The sequence below is a fragment of the Camelus bactrianus genome, chromosome 2, assembly GCF_048773025.1.
Source record: "Camelus bactrianus isolate YW-2024 breed Bactrian camel chromosome 2, ASM4877302v1, whole genome shotgun sequence".
Classification (NCBI taxonomy): Eukaryota; Metazoa; Chordata; class Mammalia; order Artiodactyla; family Camelidae; genus Camelus; species Camelus bactrianus.
In genome coordinates, this window is record NC_133540.1 from 44,900,690 (window position 1) to 44,919,115 (window position 18,426).

Genomic DNA, 18,426 nt, shown 5'->3' on the forward strand with positions numbered 1-18,426 from the left:
AGAGTTAGTTAAAAGAAGTAACTAATGACTCAGCTCTCTCCTTATCTCACTCTCTCTTCAGGTTTGATCTCACCAGACACTCAGGCTGCACTTACCCACTCTCACAAGAGCTCTTCCAGGGTACTGCAGTATCCAGGGAGTTCTGTGTTTAGGCGCCTGTCCTGTAGTACCGTCCAAACGACTGATGGGGAACTTCACTGCCCAGTCCGGGGCATGAGTGGAGCTGAAGGCAGAAGATCAGATATATTAGGTCTGGAGAAATGTCCGAGTTGATGGTTTAGGCATGACCTAGAATCCCTGGGATGTCTCGATCATTTTAGTTTAACAATTAAACCCTTATTATATAGAGAATCTTTTTTGAAGTTAGTTCTGAAAATCTGCTTTTGGTCTCCGCTCACTGGCTCCTGCAAGGACTTATTTTAGAAATAAGCTTTCAAGGTTATTCCTATTGTTCCAGTTTCAGTGATCAAAACATTCAAGACTGCATTTTTATTCTACTTCTTTGTAGTATTTGATCATGTGTCTTTCTGAGTCTTAGGTTATACTAAGCAATTATTAGTTACTTTCAAGCCACAGATTCACTGCATAATCCCTGAGTATAACCAAGTATTATTACTCTCTCAGTGATATTCCTATGGAGCTGGTTGTTCAAATCACACGTATCTCCAATGACATCCACTCTCCTCTACAAACATGGGGCTCCCACCACTCCCCTCTACCATGGTTGCAGGCTTCCAGGAGGCCCTTTGTCAGCATCCAGTTGGATATGTCTTAAGTCATGAAGTCAATAGGGAAAAATAAAGGTTGGAAATACACCCACGTAATGCTAGTGAATTTGTTTAACTATTTAAGGCTGTATCTCAAAGTATAAGTGTGTTGCAGTATGTTTTGTAAAGTAGTGTTTATAATCCATTGAGCTTTCAAAATAAATCTTTCCTGTTAAGCCTGCATTGAGAAGCAGGGTAAATTTGCTAGAGTACTTTTTTGTGTGATAATTACAGGACTTGCAGATTAGCATGAATGAGTTGGCAAGGTTCTGTAGCTAATAAAAATTGTAACATTCAACTGCGTCAGGGTTCCTTATGAGGAAAACATTAACCATTCCTGATATGCCAGTTTTGAGTTCAAGCTGGCACATTAATAAATTCTTAAGGAAAAGTACCTTTCAAATGACATATGGTCCAACATTCCCCGTAATAAAAGACACAGTTCTGCTATTCAGAGATTTGAAGCTAACAGTAGATGAAATAATAAAAGATAAAGTCCATGAATTAGAAGATATTTAATAAATGTTTTTTCAGGCAATAATTATTTTGCCAGTCAGGCTATACAACTCTTTATTAGAACCATATGTGAAATATTGAAGTACTGTACTGAACTCTAAGAGCATATTACCATTTATTTAGTGAATATTTGTGAAATACCTACTATGTGCCAGGCACCATTTTAGGAGCAGGAGATGAAAATCCCAACAGACAGTCCTGTCTGAACACATTGCTCAGAGAGCCCATGACTAGAATCACTTAAGCTACTTCAGACTGGTTGAAACTGTCATTCAAACTGCATGTGGTTGACTTCGAGGATTGCAAAGGAGTAAGTCCTCTGTTCTAACATTTAGAAGCTCCTGGCCACCAGTGGCTCTACTGACCACTTCTCAGCTGCCTTGGGAGTCCAAGTTCCAACCAACTATATAGTTATATCATCTACTCAAGTGTTCTAAGGCATCTGCCTTTAACTTTGGCAAGCTCACTCATAACCCCAAAGTGGGAGGAGATAGATCTCATCTGTGTTTAGCAAAAACAAACAAAACAAAACAACAACAACAACAACAACAAAACAAAAACTTTTCCAACTGGAAGGGAAGAAAAGAAATTTTTACTAGGTTTTCCATTAACCACTAACTTCATGACCCTTTTTTTAAAAAATAGTTTTAGATTCATGGAAGAATTGAGAAGGTAGTACAGAGTTCCCATATTACATCCCCACCCCACCCAACCTCCAGGTTTCCCCTATTATTGACATCTTACATTAGCATGGTACGTGTTACAATTAATGAACCAATATTGGTACATTATTAATATCTAAAGCCCGTATTTATTTAGATAGCCTTAATTTTTTACCTAATGTCCTTTTTCGGTTCTAGGAAACCACATTATATTTTAGTTGTCATGTTTCCTTAGGCTCTTTTTGGCTGTAACTGTTTCTCAGACTTTCTTTGTTTTTGATGACCTTAACAGTTTTGAGAAGAGCTGGTCAGGTATATTGTAGAATGTTCCTCTATTAAAAGTTGTCTGATGTCTTTCTTATGCTTATTTTGGGGGTTATGGGATGTTGAGAAGAAGTTCGCTGGGTATAGTGCCATTTTTATCACATCATATCCACAGTACTATCAACATGATCTGTGACTATGATGTTGCCCTTGATTACCTGGCTGAGGTAATCTGTCGTAATCTGAGGGGTCTGTTGGGCTTCTCCACTGGAAAGTTACTCTTTTCTCCTTTCTCCCTTTCCCATACTGACCTCTTTGGGAGGAAGTCACCGTGGGAAGCTCACACTTGGGAAGCTCACATCTACATAAATTATTTGGAATTCTGCACATGAGAACAAGAGGTTTGTCTCTTCTTCCCTATTTATTATTCAATAATTTATATTAGTATAAACTTGTGGATATTTATATGTTTGGTTATAATCCAATACTACAGTAATTTATTATTTAGTTGCTTGAACTGTCCCAATTTTGGCTACTGGGAGCTCTTTAGTTGACTCCTATGATCCTTTGACATTCCTCATCAATATGGCATTTTGTTTTGTTTTGATTTTTGAGCACTTCATGATTCCTTTTCAGTCTAAGAAACAATCTTTAATAGTCAATCTCTAATATTGAGATTCAGGCAGTAGGAAAGATATTTATTCAGATATTTGGTTCAAGCTTCTCAAATTCTGTGATGAAGTTACCCATTATTTTAGGCTCATTTGAAGATAGAAACTGCAGAGGGAACATACCCCAACATAATAAAGGCCACTGTAGGACAAACCCACAGTTAATATCATACTCAACAGAGAAAAGCTGAAAGCGTTTCCTCTAAGATCAGGAGCAAGATAAGGATGCCCACTCTGTCCACTTTTATTCAACATAGTTTTGGAAATCCTAGCCACAGCAATCAGAGAAGAGAAAGAACTAAAAGGAATCCAAATGAAAGGAAATAAAACTGTCACTGTTTGCAGATGATATGATACTATACACAGAAAATCCTAAAGACACTACCAGAAAACTGCTAGAGTTCATCAATGAATTTGGCGAAGTTGCTGTATACAAAATTAACATACAGAAATCTGTTGCATTTCTATACACTAACAACAAAGTATCAGAAAGATAAATTTAGGAAAAAATCTCATTTACCATCACATCAAAAAGAATAAAATACCTAGGAATAAACCTACCTACGGAGGCAAAAGTCTTATACTCTGAAAACTAGAAGATGCTGATGAAATTGAAGACGACACAAACAGATGGAAAGATATACCGTGTTCTTGAATTGAAAGAATCAATATTATTAAAATGACCATACCACCCAAGGCAACACTCTTTGACATAAATCACAGCAATATATTTTTTCAGATCAGTCTCCTAGAGTATTGGAAATAAAAACAAAAATAAACAAATGGGACCTAATTAAACTTAAAGTCTTTTGCACAGCAAAGGAAACCATAAACAAATGAAAAGACAAACTATGGACTGGGAGAAAATATTTGCAAATGATGCTATCAACGAGGGATTAATTTCCAAAATATACAAACAGCTCATATAGCTTAATACCAAAAAAAGCAAACAACCCAATCAAAAAATGGGCAGGAGACCTAAATAGACATTTCTCAAAAGATGTACAGTTGGCCAACAGGCACATAGAAAGATGCTCCATATCGCTAATTATTGGAGAAATGCAAGTCAAAACTACAATGAGGTCTCCCCTTATACTGGTCAGAATGGCCATCATTAAAAAATCCACAAACAATAAATGTTAGAGAGGGTATGGAGAAAAGGGAACCCTCCTACACTGTTGGTGGGGATGCAAATTTGTGCAGCCATTATGGAGAACAATATGGAAGTTCCTTAGAAAACTAAAAATAGATTTACCATATGATCCAGTAGTCCCACTCCTGGGCATATATCCAGAGAAAACTCTAATTCAAAAAGATGCACCCCAGTGTTCATAGCAGCACTATTTAAAATAGCCAAGATGTGGAAGCAACTTAAATGTTCATCAGCAGTTGAATGGATAAAGATGTGGTGTATACACACACACACACACACACACACACATGTATTTTTACACATACACATATGTATGTATATATGTGTATATGTATATATATATATATAACGGAATATTACTCAGCCATTAAAAAGAATAAAATAATGCCATTTGCAACAACATGGATGGACTGAGAGATTATCATATTAGGTGAAGTAGGTTAGACAGAGAAAGACAAATATCATATGATATCACTTATATGGGAAATCTAAAAAAATGATACAAATGAATTTACTTACAAAACAGAAAAAGCCTCACAGCTATAGAAAACAAACTTATGGTTACCACAGGGGAAAGCTGGGTCGGGGGAGGGGAGGGATAAATTAGGAGTTTGGGATTAACATATACACACTACTATATATGAAATAGATAAAAAACAAGGACCTACTGTACAGCACAGGGAACTATATTCACTATCTTGTAATAACCTATAATGGAAAAGAATCTAAAAAAGAACACATAACTATGTATAACTGAATCACTTTGCTGTACACCTGAAACTAACACAACATTTTAAACTAACTAAACTTCAGTTGAAAAAATGGTTAATTAAAAAAAAAACAAAGATATAAACTGTGCTGTTCACCTCCCACTCCTGCCCCTGCCTGGGCACAGAAAGAGAGTTAATCGTAGCCTTCCACTCATAGTACATTAGCATCACTGGTGTATGCAGGTTTTCACTCTTATTATTCTACTTATTTCATCTCTTTTATCTCCTTTCCCATTTTTCCTTCCCTCTCCCAACCCCAGGAAACTATTCTCATATATTTAATGCGTATTAATTTGGTTGTGCATACTCTTTCTTGCAAATGTATATTGTTCCGTGCTCAAGTATTCTTAACTTAAGCAAATGGTATCGTATTATATGTTTTATTCTTTTTTTACTCAGCTATATTTTGAATGTGGCTATGTGTGCATCTGTACCTTGCTTCTAACCCCTTGTTGGTACTCTGTATTTCTTCTATTCCCTTTCCCTGATTAACTGCCCATAACCACAAAAAAAAAAAACAAAACAAAACAAAAAAAAAACCCTTCAACAAACATCCTTGTAACATATCCTTGAATGGATCTGTGTGAGAATTTCTTTGAGATGTGTCCACTCAGAAGCAGAACTGCTGGATCCTAGAATATCTACATACTTAATTTAACTAAGTAGAGCCAGATTGTGCTTCCAAATTATCCTGGCCTACATTCTAATCATAACATATCCTCACCAACATATTGCATTAGCTAGCTAATATTTTCCAGGCTAATAATTATAAAGTACCATTGTGTTGTTGTTTTAATTTTAATTTATCTAACTATTAGTTACTTTGAGCAGCTCTTCACATGCACCTTGGCCTTTCAGTTTGCTCACTTATAAATTGCCTGTTTGTAACCTTTGCCCATTTTCCCTTTGAGTTTGCTGGCATTTTCTTGTTGAACCGCAAGAGTTCCTTGAATTTTCTAGACACTAATCTCTTCATAGTTTTAGATAATACAAATATCTTCTCCATTCTGTCATCTCCTTATTGTGTTCTTCCTTAAAGAGAAATTCTTAATTTTGATCTAATCAAATACATCACTATTTACTTTTTGAAATCTTGTTTTAAAGTCCTTACCAGGCTACTCTCCTTTCTGAGACAGACTGCATTCTGTATATGGAATGTGTATCTCTCTAAATAAACTTGCTTTCACTTTACTATGGCTCGCTCTTGAATTCTTTCCTGTGCAAGACAAGAACCTGCTCCTTGGTAATACTTTCTATCTGCTAGATTGGATGCTGCCTGATTTGAATCAATTTTTGCTTAAATAACCCTTAAAAAAAGTCCTTACCTAATTATTATTATCTCTTATAGGTGCATTGATAGTATCGTGGACACATACAGAAATGTGTCCATATTTTTAAGAGTACACTGTGGACTATATAGGACGAAATGATATAAAATCTTGGATTTGTTTTAAGACACTTTGACAAAGTAAAAAAAATAAATAAATGAAAAAGGGATAGAAGAAGCAAACATGACAAAATCTTACTAATTTTAAAATCTGGGTGATGGCTATATGGAAGCTCATTGTTCTATTTTCTCCACTTTTGACGTACTTGAAATTTTTCAATACAGAAAAATGAAAAACAAGCTCTTTCCTTCCCCTAGGTTACAAATAGTTTTCTACACTTTCTTTTATTAGTTTAAAAATTTTAACTTTCATGTTTAGGTCTTTAATCCATTTGTGGTTTTTGGCAGGTATCCACTTATAATTTTTCTTATATAATGAGTAAGTTTTCCCCAAACTATCTACTAAATTATCTTCTTTTCATTGTTTTGTGGCACCACAGAATTAACAATAATTATCACATATACATTGATGTATCTCTGTCCATTCTATTCTGTTCCATTCATTGATTTATTCTTGTGCCAATACTACCCTGTTTTTATTACTTTTAGTATATGTGGCTTTTTAGTGTAACTTAATATCCCTTTATGGTTATTTTAAAAAATTAAATTAGCTATTTATATGTCTTTTCTATATGAACTTTAAATATGCTTATTAAGTTCTTTTTAAAATGTTAATATTTTGATTAAGATTGTACTGAGTTTATAGATACAATTTGAAAGAATTGACAGGTTTATAATTATTTCATATCTTTTTTCCTATCATACTGACTTAATAAAGAAATGATCCTATATCTCTTCTATCAGAATCTGGCCAATCCACGTTGTCTACTAACAAGCTAGAATTTAATTGAATAGTAGTAAAAGTGGATGTAACTGGCCAAAATACTAAGTGGGTAGCAAAGAAACCAGAAGCCAAAGTTAGGAAAAGATTTTCATTGCACTCATAATTATTCTTGGTCCTCTGCTAGATTCTATACCCAAAAAAGATGTAAGTTTATCATTACATCATTTGGGGGGGGGGGTTACATTTAAACAGACAACATTGAGTGCATAAAAGGACAGGATTTAGGACAGGAAGAAGTCAGCTAATCAGAGAATGGACTAATGTGTTTCTAGCATACAAAAGCACAGAGTAAATGCATATTAGGGGACAAATGAGAGCGTGGGAAAAGAGAGGCGAGATAGCAGGGCAGAGAAAGTGTTAGAAGATACCAAGATTTATTGTTGCCTGAAAAAAGTAAGCTAAAATGTGTATAAAATGACTGTCATTTATGTGAAAAAGGAAAAAATGTGCATCTATATATTTTTTCTTATATATATATAGTATCTCTGGGAGAATACAAAAATAGCATTGGTTGTTTGCAGGAACGGAAATAGGTTAGCTAGAATGAGAACAGAGGGGAGAAAGACTTCTTATTGTATATATTTTTATATTTCTTTTAAATTGAATAATGTAAATTATCTATTTTTAAAATTTTTAAAATTAAACTTAAAAAGCTCGTGGGTCAGATAATAAAATTTCCTGAATGTTTATGGCATGGCAGGCATGCATGCATACACACTTGTATAATACATCAAAAGAGTTTGTATCACAATGCCACTAATTCAACTCTATATTAATTAAAAAGGAAAAAAAGAAAGGAAGACACCACAGCAGAAGTTCCAAGTCTGTCATCAAGACCTAAGAGCCACATAGAACACCCACCAATGTGAAAAGAGCAGAACCAGCAACCAGATACCCAAGAGGTAGGTCTATGTCACCCTTGATGTCCTGGAGTAATCTTTAGAGTAGAGACTAAAAGAGATTCAACTGTGAGTACAATCTCGGTCAACTATTTTATACCACCTGCCATGAGGATGTTGGAAAAGCAACTTGGTCAGCTTCTTCCTTCTCCCAGCCAGCTGAAATCTATGTCCTAAGTTTAATGATGGAGTATTGATCTCTCTAGTATAAGAACTGATAATCACTCAGCTATCCCAGCAACTTCATTGCCAACCATTAAAAGGTTGCAGACAATTCACTGTAAACAACAGAAGAGAGCTTTCTGTACCTCACAGGTTAAGAGCTAACGGTAAGACTCAACAGTCAAAATCTTACATTTTACAGGTAATTACTTCTGAGTGATAGATAATCCCTAACTTCGTTTATGTATCTGAGTTTTATCCTTGCTACCACCAGCATTGGTAAGTTTACATCATCTTGACAATTACCTGGGATACATTCATTGATAGTATGTCCATTATACATAGTTGTATAGATCTATGTTAAAATTCCTCTAAATTAAATTTTGCATATTGCTTTTTAAAATTCCTTATTTTTTCCCAGCACATACATTCTGATTTCTTAAAGTTTAACCTTAACAGATTCTCTTCTTGCTCTTTTTTGAAATGTTTAATTATGTTCTATGTTATGGTTCTACTTTGAATTTTTCACATAAAATATTTTCTCTGAAAACTATCATTTAACAGTTATGTTACGTTCCTTACTGCTACAGTTGAAAATTTTATGCCTTATTTTTAAGCACTCTTTATTATAACTTACTTGGAATCATAGATATAAACAAAGATTTAGAATGGGATCAGGTTCACACAAATTTTTTAGGTTGTCCAAATCCAGAAACTCATTTTCTACCAAAATATTGGAGAAGTCAACTTAATTTAAAGCTTTATTAATGAGAGCAAGTATAAATTCTATTAAAAATCCAAAATGCTACTGCAGTTAATTACATGGACAATGTAGCCAGACTGCTTGGGATCAAATCCCAGGGCTACCACTTAATAACTGTGTAACCATGAATAAGAGATTAAACTTCTCTGTGCCTCAGTTTTCTTATCTGCAGAGTTGGGCTAGTAATGGTACCTACCCCATAAGTTTGTTAAGAAGATTATGAGTAAATATGTATGAAGTACTTAGAACAGTGTTGATGTAGTAAGTTTATTATTTCTATCTGAACAAGTAATTTGTGGATCTACTTTGTTTTCTTTTTTACTTTCCTTTTTTAATATAATTTTTTAAACTTTCTTTCAAATAGTTTTCCTGTTTTAGAACAGCTCTAGACACTCATCATCATCAAAATATATTATTCAGTGTTTGTGCTGGTGTACCTCAATTTCCCACAGAAAAAGTTAGCCATGACTTTATCAAAGCTCAAGCTCAGTTTTGGTAGGTAACATAGGTCATTTATTTTCTCATTCTATTTCGTTTTCTGAATAGTTTCTTCTCGTCCTCAACTAGATGCCACTTAAGGTGATAATCAAGTTGAGAAGCAAGTTAGGGAAAAGCCAATCTGACTTTCAGAGCCCTATGAGTGTTTATGAGCAAAATGAAGAAAGATTCAGACATATCTAGTGAATGCCCCAGGAGGATGAAAAGGACAACAACTTCAACCAATAAAGCACAGTTACTACAGAAGCTTTTCCACATCACAACACACCCTGACCTTATTCTGAGAGCTTTTCGCTACTTAATCCTTTGATGGACGTCTTATGCACTAGAGGGGACGAGAGCAAGGACAGAATAGGCCATAGTTTAGGAGAGAATAAGGTACAAAGATTCAGAGGAAAAAGATGAGGAGAATTTTTTTTATTTTAAAAGAACAAGTTTTTGACAAAGAAGTAATGGGAACAGGAATGGAGAAGGGAAATGCCATAAGAAACTTCATATCCAGGGAGAAATGTGGGAATAAATACAGTGCTTAGTAGACGCAATAAGCACAGTTCTACTCTGAAAGGAGAAATCAAAGGGAAAAAAATCAGAGAATATGTGGGAAAATAAAAAGCACCTGAAAGGATGAACCTGAAAAGAAGAAAAGAGCTTAAATTCCCATCAGTGTTTGAGAGAGTGAGGAAAGGTTTTCTTCCTTTTCAAGATTCCCATGCCCTCTGAAAAGAGTCACTAAGATGCAGCAGTCTTTGTGGCATTCACGTCTCCAACCCCATTACCCCTCTTTTGACATTTATTTTCATTCAAATAGGTTGAAGATCACTCTTACTAGCAACTTGCCAATTCATATTTCAAAAGTCTGTAAGAGATGATGCCCTTGGAATTGTGTCTTAGGGGCTGGCCATTGGATCACACAGCTCTAGGCTCTCCCTGCACAGCCACAGCAGCAGGGGGCAGGGTGAAAGTCAGCTCAGCAGGTTAGAGCTTAAGGGCTCAGGTTACTTCCTCATGCGACCCAGTTGGCTTTGCTTTCTTTGTGGTGCAAACCGAATCTCCAGGCCCAGCCACCTGCCCCAAAGCTGCCAATGGCCAAAGGGTGTCAGCTTCTTACTAGCCTGAGGATCTATGCACAATTTAGCCCAGAGAGCTTGATGGCTTGCCGCAGGGAGGATCAGAATTAGAACATGGTGGCCTAACTCAAAATGCACTTTCACTATGGAGGTGAGATTTGTGGAGTCTAAGAATTGCCATGTGAGGCTTTAGTAAAGAGCCTTCATTTCCTGGGAGACTATTTGGGCAACTTTCCCCCTTTCCTTCTTTACTGCCTCTATTAGATTGATAATGTTTTATGTTGTGCTTCCCCCCTACGCCTTCCCAGTCCTCTCTGTCTTCCCTTTACCCTATGCTGGTTTGGAAGCTATGATGTTTCATTTCTTTTAGTGGTTTCCATTATTTTTTTTTAAATGGGATTTCTCAAAAACATGCAAATAGAGTGAACAGCATAAATTTTCCAGTGTATGCATTGCCTAGCTTCTTCAGGTATAAATAAATAGCCAATTTTGTTCTACCTCTGATTATTTTGAAGAAATCCTAGACAGTACATCATTTTACCTACACATATGTCACTATGTATCTCTAAAAACTAAAGACTTTTCTAAATATATATATATATATATATATATATATATATATATATATATATATAATTACAATACTATTATCACACCTAAAAACATTAAAAATAATCCCTTAATATTATCAAATATCCAGTTAGTGTTCACATTTCCCCCATTGTCTTCACATGTCTTACAATTTTTTTCTTTTTCTTTTTTTTTTACAGTTTCTTTGGGTCGGTATCTAAATAAGGTCCATACATTGCAATTGTTTGTAAAGTATTTTATCTCTCTACCCCTTCCCTCACTCTATTTTATCTTGTAATTTGTTTTTTAAGTGAAGAAAATTTTTTCTACCTACTGAGTTTCCCACAGTCTAGTTTTTGCTGATTGCATCCTTGTAATGTTCTTTAAGAAAATATGTTCCACTGTCTCTTATGTTTCCTGCGAAACTGTGGTTAGATCTAAAGGCTTGAGTAGAGTCAAGGCTGTGTGTGTGTGTGATGTTGCTGGCAAGATGACTTCATAGATGGTGCTGCACACGTCTATCAGGAGACACATAATGTCTGATTGTCTCATGACATCAGCCATTGATGGTCATTGCTTAGAATCGGTAGTTGATTAGGGACTACAAATGACCATCTTTTTTGGGGGGGGGGGCCTCTGTTTATTAGCTGGAAACTTTTTGTAGAAAAGAACATCTCCCCATCAAAAATTTAGTTATATTGAAATGCAGATCTTATGGAAAGGACAGGATAAGTTCTTAATTCTGTCTCTTTATTCACCTGATTATACATTAGCCAATGTATAATCCTCCAGGATTATACAATGTATAATTCCCAGCATCCTCCAAAGGTGATCAATAAGATTGGGCATCTGTATTTTGGGGGGAGAAGGGAGGAATCTCATTATGAACTAAAGGATTTAAACACAAATTGTAAGTATTTATTTTAATGGCATGAGTTAAGCCAATAATTTTGGAGTAGTTTGTTACATGGCAGTAGGTAACTACAACTGTCTCCTTTCATTTAAAGAGAAAAATTTGTGAATAGTAGTGTTAACTGAAGATTTTTCATTGTCCCTTCTGTTGCATCCATAAGCTGGCATTCCATCCTTGATGGGTAGGTGGCATTGCCATTAGTTATAGAAACTGCTCCCAATTTTGTGCCCATCCACATGTAGCAGGTGGCCTGATCAGTCTTATTCTCTTCATGTCTTTTCTGGCATTATTGCCTCATGGATCATGCACTACATTTGCCTCTTGGGAGTCAGCCACTTGCTTATGGACAGGTTAGCTGGTTTCTGCCAGTGCCTCTAATTCATTGGTGACCCATTTATTTCAAATCCAGTGTCCAGGAGGCTCTTTTTCTAGAGACAGAACTTTAAGCAAAATTGATCAGTCTTTTTCCCTCACACAGAAGTCTTGTCTAATTGGTAGATGGATAATTTTGATATTACTAGAACTATTTTCCTGTTAAAATCATGATGATTTGTTTGGAATCTCATTTGAGTATGAGGCATTTACATACAGCTTTCTTAATAATCAGTCCCTGTCTTGGAGCCTATAGACTCATGGTGAGCCTAAATGGATTAACATTTTTACAGTAACAATTTAAGTGTTCTATCTAGAGACTTCTTCAGTCTCCAAATCTCCAAAATTCAGCAATTAAGACATGGCCAGGTTTGTTCACTAGCTGTATGAATCTTACCCACCAGCTTTCAAGTTTAGCTGATTCTTTCCTAAAAAGTACTTTAAAGGCATCATCTCATGTAACTCTCACATGAAATAGGAATTCTAGTTGCAAATGACAACACACTGGCACCTTTTAGGGCACCCGCAAACAGCAAAGCTGTAAATGTTAAATCAAACTGTGTCAGGGGTTTGCTCCACACATGTTGATTATTCTCTGGACACTCCAATGCTTTTGGTATGTAGAAGTTTCCCAGAGGTTAGGGGGGAAAAGCTAATCCCAGGCACTGCAAATGGGGGAGAGGAACAGAAGAAAGAAGCCAAAGAAGAAACAAAGATCCTTGACGTAATAAGACTTATCTATAAACCAGAGTATCTATAACTTAGGCCAGAGGGAAATATAGTAGATTTATATTCTTTCTTGCTATGTGTTTTATTGCAATACCATAAGATTGTAGCAACAAAGGAAGAACAATAAGAAAAACACTGAAAGACAACAACAACAAGAATATTCCGACTGGCTGCTCACCCACCTCACGGTGATATTTTCTTTGGTCAAGTTGCTAATGTTATGATTGGAAGGGAGGGTGACTGGGGGATGGAGGTAGTGAGTATAGTCAGGGATAGTTCTTGGAAATCCTCAATCAAGTTCAACAGCATCTTGCTAAACCTCAAGCCTGGTAATTTATACACACTCTTGTACAAAAACACAGACACACTCTTCTGCTTTGGTTCTTTTGCAAAGGGAGGGCAGGTTAGCTGATGAGAAAGCTTGCATTACAAAGACTTCATTACTTTTACAAAATATGCACCCAAGGACATTTACTAGTGTACTGAGAGCTATTATCATAAATAATTAAAACTAAACTCTTCTTCTATAAATAAATGTATAAAGTACATTGGGTGATTCCGAGCACTAAGCTTTCTCAACATACTGCTTTGTCGCCTTACAAAGCAAGAAGCCACTCAGGCCATTAAATTCACATTCCTGGTTTTTCCAGAGAGATTTTATAAAGCAAATTCAGATGGGGCACAAAAACTTAGGAGGTTAAACTCCTACTTTCTAATTGGCCTTTTTCCCCCTGCAGTAATTATTTACAAGAAAGTGAAAATGATAATAGAGATCTTTGCGGAAAGGACCCTAACACCAGTACTTTATACAAATACTTTGACACGCAGTTCAAAAAGCCTGGATGTCAAGCACCACGACATTTCTCAAGCATCGCTGCCATCGTGGTAGCCACTGTGATTTGTGTTGAGGAGTTTCCTTCTGTAGTCTTCCCGATTCAAAGAATATAAAATGCAATCATCATAATATGACCAAAAGGATTTCCCATGTCCATTAACCTAACATATACTTCAGCTATTGCGCAAAACACTGAATTGGATATCTAACTACTGCTTGGCTTGCTTCTGTGTTAGGCCTGGAGGAGACTGAGGTAGCCTTGAGAGTGACAAGCTATTTTAGGGTCGATTTCTTTCTTTCTTTGTTTCTTTCTTTAATTTTATTTGGGGGTGGGGAGGTAATTAGGTTTATTTATTTTTAGAGGAGGTTCTGGGTGTTGAACCCAGGACCTCATACATACTAAGCATGTACTCTACCACTTGAGCTATACCCTCCCCTAGGGTCAATTTCTATTGTCAGGATTCCCGTTAGTTGGTTGGTTGACTTCCAGGATTATCCTGATTTTAGTCTTCAGAAGAGAAATAGTTCTCTGGGATTCTGAAGTATCCCGGAAACCTTGAGGTCCTCTAAAGTTAATCTGACCCAGTTCAATTTTTGAAATTGAACTTTCATTCAAAAACATTTCACAGAGACTTTAACCTAGGTTTAGTCCTGGGGTTTCTTTAAGCAAAGCTCGATCTCGTCTTCCTCCATCCTTAAACTTTAAACTTCCTCCATCTTTAAACTCAACAGAAATCTGCTAAAGAACTCAGGTTCTCTATATTGCTACCTATAGACTGATGAGAATCAGGTGGTCTCCAAATCAAAAGGCTCATGCCAGATTTCAGGAAAACCCATGTCAAATATACATCACTATCATGATAAGTTAAAGTAACAACTAAAGGATAAGCAAAGAATTTGAGAAGATTGATACGTAACTTCATTTTAAATATCCTGAAACTTATTATCAGTAATCAGAGAGAGGTATGGCAAAACAAACTACAAGCTTCATTTTGCCCAAATCTTTAAACCCATCCTCTGTCAGCTTCTTCATGAAAGTTGAAGTTATCATGGTCTTCTGACTTGCCCGGCTCCCTTTCACTTTAACCATGCCACCCACCACCAGCTTCAGCAGGATCAGTAGTCTAGGATGTTCAAACACGTGGGTTAAGTCCACTCTCTGGTCTTGATCTCTGTTTATTCTTTCTCCTTCCCTACAAATTCTAGAGACATGCATAACCCTGAAGAGGCATCTGGGTTTATTTAATGTGTCAAATTGGCTCGATTAAAATGTCACATTTGACAGATTGGTATTATACCTTATATTAGAATTTCTATCACCCATTCCATCATTGGTTCTATATAGAAACAAGAGAATCATTCAAAGGTTAGTGGCCAGAGGAGGTAAAACCATGAGGGCACATAATTAGAAGCCAAGGTGTAGGCAGAGATGAGATTTTAGAGGCATTAAAAGTCCTTCTCAATCCAAACTACCTTCCTTTTTTGTTCCTACCATAGGCTGTTTCCTCTATCGTGTTGGAAAATGTCATATTACCCTCCTTTTGGGCTAAAAAAAATGTTAGAAAATATGGGGCACCCATGCCATCACTGCCCTTTCCTCTCTCAGGTTAGACACCACTAATCTACCATGATTTTCTGCTTTGTTAATCTTAGATTTGCCCTTACAGTACCTCTCAATGCACTAGAGAGAAAGAGCCACTATCAACTATTGATGTTAACCCTCTAGAAGGAACTGCTGTTCTAAGATTAAGACTCTGAAGTCTTAAAAACTAAATGAAGTGTCAGTCACAATGTCATTCTTAGGCATAAAAACTCTAAAGCTGAAATGTTTATATCAGCAGACTGTAAGACCTGCTGAAATGGGAAAATATTTGCTAGAGAAGAAAGAAAGGAAAGGTTGAGGTATAAATTTGGAGCAAATTCTGAAAAAGGGAAGATTAGATTGCAGAATGAGTAATCACTCCCTACACTGTCTGTCTGGTGCAGATGAAGTTTTCATAAAGCAGTAATTTTTCAGTATGAAAACACTAGACTTTCAATCCATTTGTTATCTTTTTTTACTCAATCAGAGACTAAGATATGACCTATTTTTATAAATATTTATCATGTAGACAGAAAGGAGAGATCATTTTGCCATTCTCACCTCTCCTGTGAAGTTTATCCTGTTCTACAAATGAGAAAGTGAGGAAATCTGTTGAAGAATAAGTTCAGAAAGCAGAAAAGTGTGATACAAGGTACACAGATAAAGCCTGGTAAAAATAAAATCAAAGAACCTTAGTATATTAATTATAGCAGCAAAAGCTTTTGCTGTCAGGGAACTGGTGGAGGCTGGCTCTTCAAGTTGTTAGAACTTGGAAATCTGCAAACTGGGGGACTGCTTCTGCATTCGGGGTGGGGGAAGGGAAGCAGAATTTGTCCTTAGGTCAAGTACACATTTCTGTTCAGGAAGTACCACTTTGGTAAATCTTTTAGTAATACAAATGTTAGGTCAGTTAGTCCCCACCGGGGTTAATCCACTTGGACTTCTATCACAGAATACAATAGACTGGTAGCTTATAAAGAACAGAAATTTATTTCTCCCAGTTCTGGAGGCTGGAGGGCCAAGATTAAGCAAGGTAGAGCATGGTCATGTTCTGGTGAGGACCCGATGCCTTGTTTACAGCTGGTGGCTTCTCCCTGTGTCCTCAAATGGTGGAAGGGATTAGGGGATCTCTCTGGAGCCTCTTTTGTAAGGGCATTAATTCCATTCATGGGGACTGCACTCTCATGACTTAAGCACCTCCCCCAAACCCCACCTACAAATACCATCACACTTGGGTTAGACTCTTAACCTATGAATTTTGAGGGGAATACAAACATTCAGACCATAGCATCACCCCTCAAGGGAAGCCCTGAACCAGCAAATAATACAAATGCAAAAACTGATGTCAACGTTCTGCTTAGCCATTTAAATTAGTTCCTTATCAGAAATAGATAATACCTCTTCAGAGATGGAAAATATTTTCCTCCACAATCTAAATTATTCTGAATCAACTGCCCTAAGCCTAAAAATTATTTCTTTCCTGGAAGATACATGGTTAATAATTTTTTCACAAGGAGATCAGGAAACCATATTGTGGCAAGAAGGATGTTCAAGCTAAACTTTTCTCTAGTTTATGGCTGAGGAAATAGAATCCCAAGGAAATGGATGAGCATGTGTTCATGCTACTTAGGATGTATACAGGGCTGGCTACACAATTTGCGTACCCAGTGCAAAATGAAAATTTTTGTTTTTGAACAAGGATCCCCTTGTTCAAAAAGCAAGGAAAAAATGGCATTAAAGGTACCAAAATATAAAGCTTTTTCCTTTCTCCTATTGTCTCTTTCTTTCACGGTGTTTTCTTATTTGCTATTTAACGTCCCACTCTCTCAGGCACTGGGATGCTCACAGGCAAGAGCAGATCCTCGAGGGACCAACAAACACTCGCTCCTCGAGGAAACTGTAAACTCCTCTGAACCTCTCCCGGACCAGGCCTCAGCTGTGGCCCCCCACCCTGCTGCACCACCCAACTCCAGCAAGGAGCCTGCGAAGTCAGTTTAGAGAGAATCTGCCTACTCTTTTTTTCTTTTTTTTTTCAATTGAAATATAGTTGATTTACAGTGCTGAGTTAGTTTCTGGTATAGAGCATAGTGATTCAATTATACATGTATATATTCTTTTTCACAATAGGTTATTACAAGCTATTGGATATAGTTTCCTGTGCTGTACAGTAGGACCTTGTTGTTTATCTATTCTGTATATAGTAGTGTGAATCTGCTATCCCAAACTCCTAATTTATCCCTTCCCTCTCTTTCCCTTTTGGCAAACATAAGTTTGTTTTTTATGTTTGTGAGTCTGTTTCTGTTTTGTAAATAAGTTCATTTGTGTCATTTTTTAGATTCCACATAAAAATGATATCATATGACATTTGTCTTTCTCTGTCTGACTTACTTCACTTAGTATGATAATCTCTAGGTCCATCCATGTTGCTGCAAAAGGTATTGTTTCATTCTTTTATGGCTGAGTAATATTCCTTTGTGTATGTACATATATACGTACACACACACCACATCTTCTTTATCCAATCACATGTCAATAGACATTTAGGTAGCTTCCATGTCTTGGCTATTGTAAATAGTGCTGCTATGAACATTGGGGTGTATGTATCTTTTTGAATTAAAGTTCCCTCTGGAGATATTCCCAGGAGTGGGATTGCTGGATCATATGGTAAGTCTATTTTTAATTTTTTGAAGAATCTCCTTACTGTTTTCCGTAGTGGTTGTACCAATTTACATTCCCACCAATAGTGTAGGAAGGTTCCCTTTTCTCTACATACTCTCCAGCATTTATTGTTTGTGGACTTTTTAATGATGGCCATTCTGACCACTGTGAAGGGATACTTCTTTGTAGTTTTGATTTGCATTTCTCTGGTAATTAGCAATAATGTGTCTTGTTGTCTCCTCTTAGTAAATTTTTACCCACGGACTCCCCCAGCTTCTGCCCCTTAGCTATAAATCTCCACTCATACTTGCTGTATTTAGAGTTGAGCCCTGTCATTCTCCTCT

The 18,426-nt window shown here is 36.4% G+C and overlaps 1 protein-coding gene across 1 annotated transcript in view; it reads right to left on the reverse strand.

The window, feature by feature from the left end:
* The window catches only part of JADE1 (jade family PHD finger 1), a 206,857-nt gene that overhangs the window by 84,638 nt on the left and 103,793 nt on the right, over positions 1–18,426 (reverse strand). The window contains exon 3 of the mRNA XM_074378656.1: positions 96–223. The gene's annotated coding sequence lies outside the window, so the exon portion shown is untranslated. The remainder of the gene's footprint in view (positions 1–95; positions 224–18,426) is intronic.